Genomic DNA, 10030 nt, shown 5'->3' with positions numbered 1-10030 from the left:
CTGCCCACGAGCCCAGAAGGGATTTCCTCAGACCTCAGGTGGCTCCGGGAAGGCTGGAGAGTCTCAGACGTGGCAGAAAAGAGCTGCTTATTTTTGGTGGGGTTCCCAGGGGACACCTCTTTGTCAGTGGACTTGGATTTGCCTGATGTTGCCAGCAGGACTCTTTTTCGATCTGCAGGAAGAATGAGCCCACTGGGCTGCCTTCTTTTGTTAGGTCACGGGTTGGGAAAAATGGGTCCTTCTCATCTTCCCCTGTTGGGTGACAGTCTGCCACTATTTTGTTCCTTAAGTCCTGAGGAAACCATCTCACTTTCCTCTTACAATGTTTTATCATTACCCCCTGCGTTATTTCCGGGGTTTATATTTGTGCCTAGTGGGGGAGGAGCAAGGAGGAACTCATCTACACCATCTTGTCCTGACTGGAAGTCAGTCTTTTTCGGTTTAAAAAAGAAACTAGGTCTAAACAAGTAATTAATTTTTCTCCCTTTGAGTCAGTTTCTACCTACCATAGAGAAGAGGCAACATTGGCCTTACTGGTTTCCAACCTGCTTTTCCCCTCAGCAGTCTTGTTTTTTCTCTCTCTATCCTCTACTCCCCTCATCCCCCCATCCACTGAGGGCTAATTTTGGAGTGAGTTTTAAGAAAAACCAGTGGCAGGGAATGCAGAAACACAAAACAAAACAGCCTCTATGTTAGGATAAACACAAAGGAAGCTGTAAAACAGAGGTGTAAGCCTCAGTGGTTTTCGTAATGCTATTAAATTAATTCTGTGGTTTAAAATAAGATTTGACGTTAATACAATTAATTTTAATGACTGATGGAGCTTATATGTGTCAACATTCTTAGAGGTTATTGGTATTTAATACAGATTAAAGTGAAATAAAATAGAGCCCTAAAGGCATAATTTCAGATAGCTAGTAAGTGAGGATGTTATTTCATAACAGAGTGTTCAGAAGTGTGGTTGAGGGTAATTCAGTACACTCATTTTGGAAGAAGTTGTATTACCTTAAACAACAGATTCTAAAATTATCACCACTTTGTTGTTTTTAATCATTTCATTTATTTTGAATTTAAAAAATTAAAGAATCATTTTTTTTAGGTTTGATCAAAACCAAGACTGAGCAGTACTGTTTTAAAGAATAACATGACACGAAATTCATTTTCCTGTGGGGATGACTGGTAATTAGGCTGTGAGTTACAGGCTCTTGTCCACTGAGTATGAACTGTGGCACTGTTTTCCAGCTCTCTTTACAGATGTGGACTCAGAATGTGTCTTTGCTGACATTCACATTTAACACTCTGACACTATTCCTTCAAAATCCACCTTTGCTTCCCCCTTGACAGGGAAGTGTGACAGGTGTCGTGCACTTGTTCTACCATTGCCAAGCAGCTGTTTAATGCTTAAAACACTTATGAGATAGAAAAAGGTTATGAGATGGCCTTACATCCTTGATAATCTTATTTACTTCTTTATATCCCAATTGGACTATTCAGGAAGTTCAGTTTTATTAGGCTTGGGTCATATGTGAGATGGGGCAAGTGTCTGATCTATTGCATCCCTTTTATCACTTTATATTTTATCTCCTCCTTCCTCATGAGCATTTTTTTTAATGTAAAACATATTACAGCTATAACATGCAAAGCAATCAATACTGGCAAGAGAAGAATTTTTAAAAGATTTTTTAAAAATATATTTATTTGAGAAAGAGTGCAAGGAGAGAGAGAAAGAGTATGAGCAGGAGGAGGAGCAGAGGGAGAGGGAGAAGCAGACTCCCCGCTGAGCAGGGAGCTTGACATGGGCTCAGTCTCAGGACCCTGGGATCATGACCTGAGCCAAAGGCAGATGCTTAACTGACTGAGCCACCCAGGCACTCTTAAGAGAATTTATTTAGCAAGATAAAAATGTTCAATGTACTTTAATCTAAAAAACTTAGCTCTTTTTTAACCTTCACTTTTTTCCTGCATTAGAAGCATTCACCCCATTTTAGCAAGGCAGTCACCTCCACAGTCTACGGTCTGGTTGGAAAAGCAAATGTCCTCCCTCACCATCTAGAAAATGTTAAAGGCAGTTTCCCCTGCCATCATGAAAAGAGAAATGGCTTTTCTTGTGGCTTATTATTTGTGCTCTGGATGTGTGGTCCCCTGAAGTCTAGAAGGAAATAAAAGAAGAGACAAATCTTTTGTGTGGAGGATATAAAGAAAGCATAGAAGTGTAATCTGGAGGTGGAGAAATAAGTGACATGACTGATAAATACCAATGACCTCACCCTGGGACACTTGTCCAAGGCGGCACTGTCCCATAACCCATGACTTGCCCAGTGAGTGAAACAAGAGAAGGAATATTGCAAAGAACACTGTTAAAAGGACCATGACCCACAAAGTTTTGGAGTCACTGTCAGTCACCCACACAGTCTTTGTGTGAATGAAAAATTTTCATTACTCATAATGCAGGCCATGCACCCTGTGCAGCTGGGACTCCAGTTTGTACCAGGAGGAAACCCTATTTAACTCATACTAGCACATCACAAACTAACTGCCCTGCAGTAGTAATGTTCCACTATGACATGACATTTTATACTGTCCTCATCCAATGATATCCATGCATGCACCTCTCAACAATGTCATGGGACTTCTGAAAGACCAAATTTCTAAAACAGGATGGTGATGAGTATGGCCCTTATTATCTCAGAGATGGTTCAACCTGAAGATGTTTTTGAAAATCTAGGCTTTGAACAGGCTGCAAGGAGGTCCCAGCTATCAGGATCTACCTTCACTCTCACTGGGGAGAGACAGAAATAATGGTAGTCTCCAAGATTACTTGTGTCTTAGCAGGGGCTGGGGTTGGAAGAAGAAAGAGGGATGGCAACAGTATAGGAGCCCAGAAAATGGACCTTCAGGTTCTTTCCTAATGCTGTCTCTGAGTGACCTGACTTTGCCCCACAGCTATTTCCTGCTCTCCAAGGTAACAGAGTCTCCATATCATTCAGTCATTGGATAAACCTGCATTTCAGAGAAGCCTGGACTCATTATCAACCCCAGAGTGAGTCTAATTTGATCTTTGCCATTTGTGGTAATTCTATTTACCTTGCCGGTGATTGGTTTGAGAATGGGCATATGATACATTTCTAATCAGTGATATATGAGGGTTACACCACTAGGACTTCTGGAAATTCTTCCTGGCTGTCAAGAAGAGAGGCCTAAGGAAGAAATAAATTTTCTTTCCCCCTTTCCTACATCTTGATATATATTAAGGTTGACATGCCTGGAACTGCCAGAATAATCTCATAACCATGAGGAGAAGCTAAGAGATTTGAGAGGAATTTGAACTGGAGCAAAAATGAGATTTAGCCACTCAGTTAACCAACCCTAAAAATGGCCCTACTTTTAGCTTTTGGATAAATAAGAAAATAAACCTCTCCTATTGTTTAAGCCAATTATAATTGAATTTTTTGTTACTTCCAGCCAAAAAGCATACCAAACGAATAAATAATCTGATGGAAAAAAGTATTTTGCATCATCTCATGAGCTTCTTGTGGATTCATGATCAGCTAAGAATCAAACTGTTTTCTTTCTGGTAACGGATTATACTTACATCCCCTTCCAGGTGTTTCTGAGATTGCATAGACTATACTCTTTGCGAGAATCTTTCTACAGGCTGCCACCATCATGCCAGCCCCTTGGGTTTCAATGAGGGTGGGTAATGCTCCAGAATGGGAGACAAGCCAATTTGGGAGCAGACTGGATCTAGCTTCATTCAACATTAATACCAGTTATTTGATTAACGACAGAACCCAACGAGGTGCAATTTATATTGACGCACCCTGCCTAATGTGAGAAGGACAGCAGTTCCAGGGGAAAGCTGCCATTGTGGAGAAGTTGTCTAGCCCTCCATTCCAGAAAATACCCCACAGCATCACAGTGCAGGACCATCAGCCCACATCAGACAACTGCATCATCAGCATGGTTGTGGGCCAGCTCAAGGCTGATGGAGACCCCATCATAGGGTTCCATTAGATGTTCCTGCTAAAGAACATCAACGATGCTTGGGTTTGCACCAATGACATGTTCAGGCTTGCCCTGCACAACTTCAGCTGAAGTCTTCCCAGCCAGGCACTCATGCTGTTTCCCTCTCCCTCATCTTCCTGATATTATTCACACTCCTCCACATGCTTCAAATGTCATACACAAATGAGCAGGGCTGTGGTGGGAGCAGGCACAGTGTGCTACTATTGCTGACATATTGTGCATGATGTTTGGATACTAGACTAGTTGCATCTGACAGGAGAAGTTTGTGTTGTACCAGCGTAAGCCTTGGAAGGACATAAGTAATACAAAAGGTTGTCATTTTTTTTTTTAATCTACTGGTAAGTAGCTCTAGTAACCCAAAGAAGTGAAGGAGAAAGCAGCTGCCTCACCACCCAGATACTGATTTGTTTGGATGTTTCAATGCCTCATGATACCACCACAAAAATTTTAAACAAAAAAAAAAAAAAAAGAAGCAGCAGCTTTCTATATTCATCCAGCATCTCTTTCAACACAGTCAATATGGGGAATAAAACTGAGGAAAAGATACCCTTAATTAGAATCTGAATTCATAAAATATTATATAAGAAAATAAAAGATATGTGAATCATATACGAATTTTAAACCAAAGAGGGAAATACTCATTTCCAGAAACGCAAAGCAAACTCAGATCAGAAGGGTGGAAAGGAGCTTAGGTTAAAAGGTATTAGAGTATTATGGTAAGCAGGTGTAGGTTCTAGGTCTAGGTTCAAGGTCTAGGTTCAGCTGGACTTGGGGTTTGGACACCAGTGCAGAGAAGGCAGTCTAGGACACAGGCCCCATTCATTCAGGGAACTAGAGCTGAGATACCCACAACAAGCCATGAGTCACAGGAAAGACACCCACCACCCCTGCCAGCTGGGGAAAGCAGCAAGGAAGCGTGTACCACATCCAGGGTTGAGATTAGAAAAAAGTAACTTCCTAAAATGCAAACCCACCATCATGTGAATGAGCAGGTCCAAATTCACACCAACAGTATGGGGCAGAAGCTCCTAACTGAGAAATCAACATAAAAATTGACCCCGAAATAGTGAAACCACAGACCCTCAGAAGAGGCAAAGCCAAATATCCCAACGGGGCTATTTCCATAGCTCAGGGAACCCAGGATGCCATGGAAATCAGTCTCCACTGAAGATGAGCTGCCAGTTGAAGATCTGGACATGGGAGAAAGTGAATTACTGGATGGAGTGTGATGGGGTGTGACCAAAAGAAGTATTTATACATTAAGAATGAGAAATAGAAAATCATTGAAAAGAGGCTTTACAATAATTATTTTTTTTAAGATTTTACTTATTTATTTGACAGAGAGAGATAGCGAGAGAGGGAACACAAGCAGGGGGAATGGGAGTGGGAGAAGCAGGCTTTCTGCTGAGCAGGGAGCCTGATGCGGGGCTCGATCCCAGGACCCTGGGATCATGACCTGAGCTGAAGGCAGATGCTTAATGACTAAGCCACTAGACACCCCTACAATAATTATTTTTAAATGTATAAATAGGTAAAGAGGAAATAGAAAAGAGAAATACACAGGAAAAAAATAATGTATATATTGGAACACAGATCTAAGGAAATGACCTAGAATGTGGAATAGAGAAATAATAAGAGAAGCTGAGACATGGAAGATAGGAAGACAGGGTCTAAAATATGTCTGATAGGAATTCTTGCATAAAATAAAATGAATACGGGTGACTTAATGTTATAAAAGAAAATGGCTGAGAATTTTCCAGAATTAAAAAAAAAAGTCAATGATCCTAAGATTTTAAGGAGCTAAAAACAAATTTATATCTAAAAGAATCATTGTAGTAAAACTGTAGAACATTAAAGAGGAGCAAAATTCTTAAATCATACTAGAGATCAAAATACATATTCCTATAAAGAAAGGACAATTAGATTGACAAAGACATAGTCAGCATAATAGCTGATATTTACTCAGTGACGGATGTGGGCTTCACATTGTTTTAAGTATCTCTTAGTTAAGGTTCACAGTAACCTGATGGGGGAGATAGCGTTGCTATCCCCATTTCATAGATAGATATAGAATAATGGACAAAAGACAATGGAATAATATATTTAAAATGGTGAGGCACAATTCTATCCATAGCTCTCTTCATCAAGAGTGAAGCTGGGGGGTTGTTTATTTCTTTCCTGATGAATGCATTTAATAATCCATAAACATTTAAAGAGTTGAATAATAATACAGAATATGTGTTAAATACAGTCACACCAGACATGTCACATTGTCATAAGTTCCTCAGAGTTACGTATATGGTCATTTTGTGTACGGTAAGCAGGGCAGAAACTGGTGGAGAAGATAGTTTTTAAGTGAATCTTTGTTTTTCATTGCCCAACCAGATTAACTTAAAGAAGCTGCAAAATAAAATATGCAGGTTAAACTGGGACAGTGATTCCTTTCCAAATATTCCTATAGCACAAAAGATGGTCTTTTATATCAGTAAAACAAGAGCCCTTTAAGTATTTCAAACAAACAAATGAAAAATCCAATACAGAGAATTGCTTACGTAGGGATGGGACAACTAAAGAACCAAAGAGCACTATGAAGAAACCCTGTGTTCAGCAAAAGCAAGGCAGCTACCACCAGCCCAGGGCTGGAGTGAGAAAAGCAGGAGATGGTTGTACCAGAGTTCAGCAGTCTGGGTTCCTAGTGGGCCTGTCCAGTCAGACCTGAGATCATGGAAGGAAGGGACAGCCTCTAGTAACTGGGGCAACCCACTATTACAGCATCTGAAGGAGTTGCCACCTGAAACAAGAGCCAGGAGCATGGGGGATAGCCTGGTTTTTATCCCTCCCTAGCTCTCCACACTTCCACCAGAGCCTTCCATTAGCTAAACCCATCTAGAAGCAGAAGGCAAGAGAGCACAGGAAATGTAGGGTCCTGCAATACACACGCCCAGGCAGAGAAGGGCAGAGAATGGATCTGAGAACAAATATGCAAGTGATCAACTCACCCCCAGCTGATGAATTCAGGAGAGTCAGTGCAAAGCCTTTTAGCATGAGGGCAGAGGTTTGAGTGTCAGAGGACTGCTCAGTGTCTGCTCTGTTCTCTAACTCTTCTATCTGCCTGAGCTCCTCCACTTCAGCTTGCTAGCCCAGGTGGGTGTGAAAGTAACACATGCCTTTTATGAGGGAATGACTAAACTGACTCCTCTTTCATGCAAAGGCATTGCTTCTTTCCAGCGAGAGTGCTGTTCTATGAGCTCTTCAAATGAGAACTTCACTTAAGACCATCCATCTATTGAACTTTTTGCAATACATATGTTCTCTCAAAGCTGCTCTGCCGAGAAGCTAATAGTGGAATGTAAAAATAATACTGTTAGCTGTCTTTCAGCCTGGCTTTTCTTATTTGTATTCTAAGTAGATCAAGTAGGCAGACATAGAAAGCCCCTCTTATTTGCATTTATTTTGCCCACAGAAAATTTACAGTTCACATGACTGATCCACTTCAAAGAAATAATCAAAATACAAATTGCTTGAATTTTAAGGACAGGAGCTCAGAAAACCTAGGATAAGGAAGAAAAATTAGGGCACATTTTAAACATAAATGAAAGGTGTCTTAGCCATGGCTATCTTCAACTTCTACCACTAAAGCACAAGTAGAAAAGAACTTTGAGAACTACTTAGTTCATAGAAACTTCATCCTTTCTGAAATTTTATTTTTGACCAGTTGAATGAGAAAAGATGTCGATGCCAAATCTCTGTTTTCATCTGAGGTAGATAACCAGAAACTATAATACAATTCTGCCTGAATCACAATTAAGCAATATCTCATAGTCATCTTTACCTGCCATCAAAAGAAAAGCATTTGAAGAATGTGCTATTCATGAAATGAAAAGAGTGTTGGCTTTCATTTTAAATATGTAGTTGTTTATAATATTAAATTGTAGTCAAAATATTTTTTGTTCATCTATTAGCTTTGATAGAGGTTCATGGTTTAATGAAATATCACAGTATTAACTCTGTTGGGCAATTTTTGGTGATAGAAAATACACTACTTTTGGTGATGGTGTAGTCAATTGTTAACTAATGTGTCCAAAACTAAGGTAGATTTTATAAACTGTCCCAGTTCTCAAAAACTTTTGTGCTATCAATAGGCAATGATTTTGACTTTTGAATTGCCTGTTTGTATATTTCCTTCTTAACATTCAGTGCATATAGTTACTATCGTTTACCTAAGAAAGTATCAATTACCTAAGAAAGCTTTGTTGAGTGTGTGTGTGTGTGTGTGTGTGTGGCATATTTCATACAGAACATTAGCACCCTCTTCTGGATGACTTTTGAGGCTGTAATGAAAATATTCTGTCAATCTCTTCCCATTTCCTAACAATGAACAGCTTGAATATTCATTAAATTTGCTCCTGATTAAAGCACAACCTCTGAGTAATTTAATTATACCATATATTTCTGAAACACTGATAAGTGCTAGAATCAAAAAAAAACACTTCATTGCTAAATGTTACCCACTGGGAATAAGTGTTTGTCTCATGAAAAGGAAAAAAAAATGCTGCTTCTACATTTCTCAGAGTGAGTGTCCCCAATGACTCTTAAATATACAGAGCTATGCAAGGAGGCAGGAGCACAAGGACAGACAAGGAGAGCAGACATATGCATTCTTCTGCCATCTGTCAGTGCTTGAAGAAAAAGTTTATGCTCTTGCATGCTTTAGTTATCAGCCACTGACATAATTCAATATTCTTTTATTCAACTGGATTTTTTTTAACCAGATACCTTTTTAAATCACACTGCCTGCAGTTCCCCAGATACTTCTGTGATAGGTCCCAATATGAGGTTGATGATGATGTGATGCACTTGCTCGATTCATTCATTCACTCACTCATTCATTCTACAAATATTTAGAGAGCATCTACTGTGTGCCAAGCACTCTTCTGGGTCCTGGAGATACAGAGAACAGACTCAAGCTCCTGACTTCATTGAAACTACATTTCTGAGTGAAGATAGATACAATGCAGAAGTACATACACAGTATGTCACATGATAATAAATTCTACGCAGGAAAATGAGACAGAGTAAACGAAATAAGAAGTGTCGGTATGAGGAGGGTGAGTATTTTTTATACTAAGTGGTCAGAAATGTGCTATTGATAAGGCAACATTTGAGCAGAGACATGAGGTAAGTGCAAGTTTATACCTTGTGGATATCAGAGAAAGAGCATTCCAGGTGGAAGGAGCAGCAAGTATAAGCCCTTTGAGGTCTGGCCCTGGATTCCCTTTAAATACTTGCAATGCTGTGGAGCAACTCAGCATGTAACAGAAGTTAAGAACCTGCCTGAGCTTTGGAATTCAAAAACTTGGATAAGATGCTATATATTAGTAATTGACAAATTACTAAAAATCTCTGAGCCATTTTTTTCTCTTCTATAAAATGGGGATTTCTACAATTTTCTTCTTCCCAGGACTATTGTAAAAATTGAGTAGTATATTGCAGGCAGAATTCAGCACCATGCTTAAGTTCGCATTATGCTTAAGTTCAATAAATGTTCCTATTAAAGGGAAAAATGCTTCTCAGGGACACTTGAATTTTCTGCAACATTTACATCTGAAATGGATCACAGGTGTTGAACTGGAATGCTCTTCTAAATACTAGTCAAAAATCATAAGGTTTCTTTTCCGTGAGCAGAAATGTTTCTTTTTCTGGGTTTTCCTGGGCAAGCTGCTTTACCATCATGAACCTTAGATTTTGCAAAATGAGGATACTAAATTAAATCAGTCATTGCAGTCTAAAGCCTCCAGGTAGTATGAGAGCTACTATTCCTGTTTTAAAACTCCTAATAAAATGTTAAATTACTTTTGATAAGGGTAATGAGAGACTAGACTATGAGGTTTCCTTTGGGCTGAATTATGAGGCGTGGAGTTCAGCGGCTGAGGTCTCTGGCTATGGAGTGTGACAATCCCGCCAAGGTGCTATCCCCAAAAGTTGTCCAATTTACATTTACCTG

At 39.6% G+C, this 10030-nt stretch overlaps 1 pseudogene; it reads left to right on the top strand.

Annotated features, from left to right (window-relative positions):
- Positions 1 to 3710: 3710 nt before the first annotated feature.
- LOC103674220 lies at positions 3711 to 4468 on the top strand (annotated as a pseudogene).
- Positions 4469 to 10030: the final 5562 nt, after the last annotated feature.

Source organism: Ursus maritimus, unplaced genomic scaffold (assembly GCF_017311325.1).
Source record: "Ursus maritimus isolate PB19 unplaced genomic scaffold, ASM1731132v1 scaffold_14, whole genome shotgun sequence".
Taxonomy (NCBI): domain Eukaryota; kingdom Metazoa; phylum Chordata; class Mammalia; order Carnivora; family Ursidae; genus Ursus; species Ursus maritimus.
This window is presented reverse-complemented; position numbering and strand designations above follow the sequence as displayed.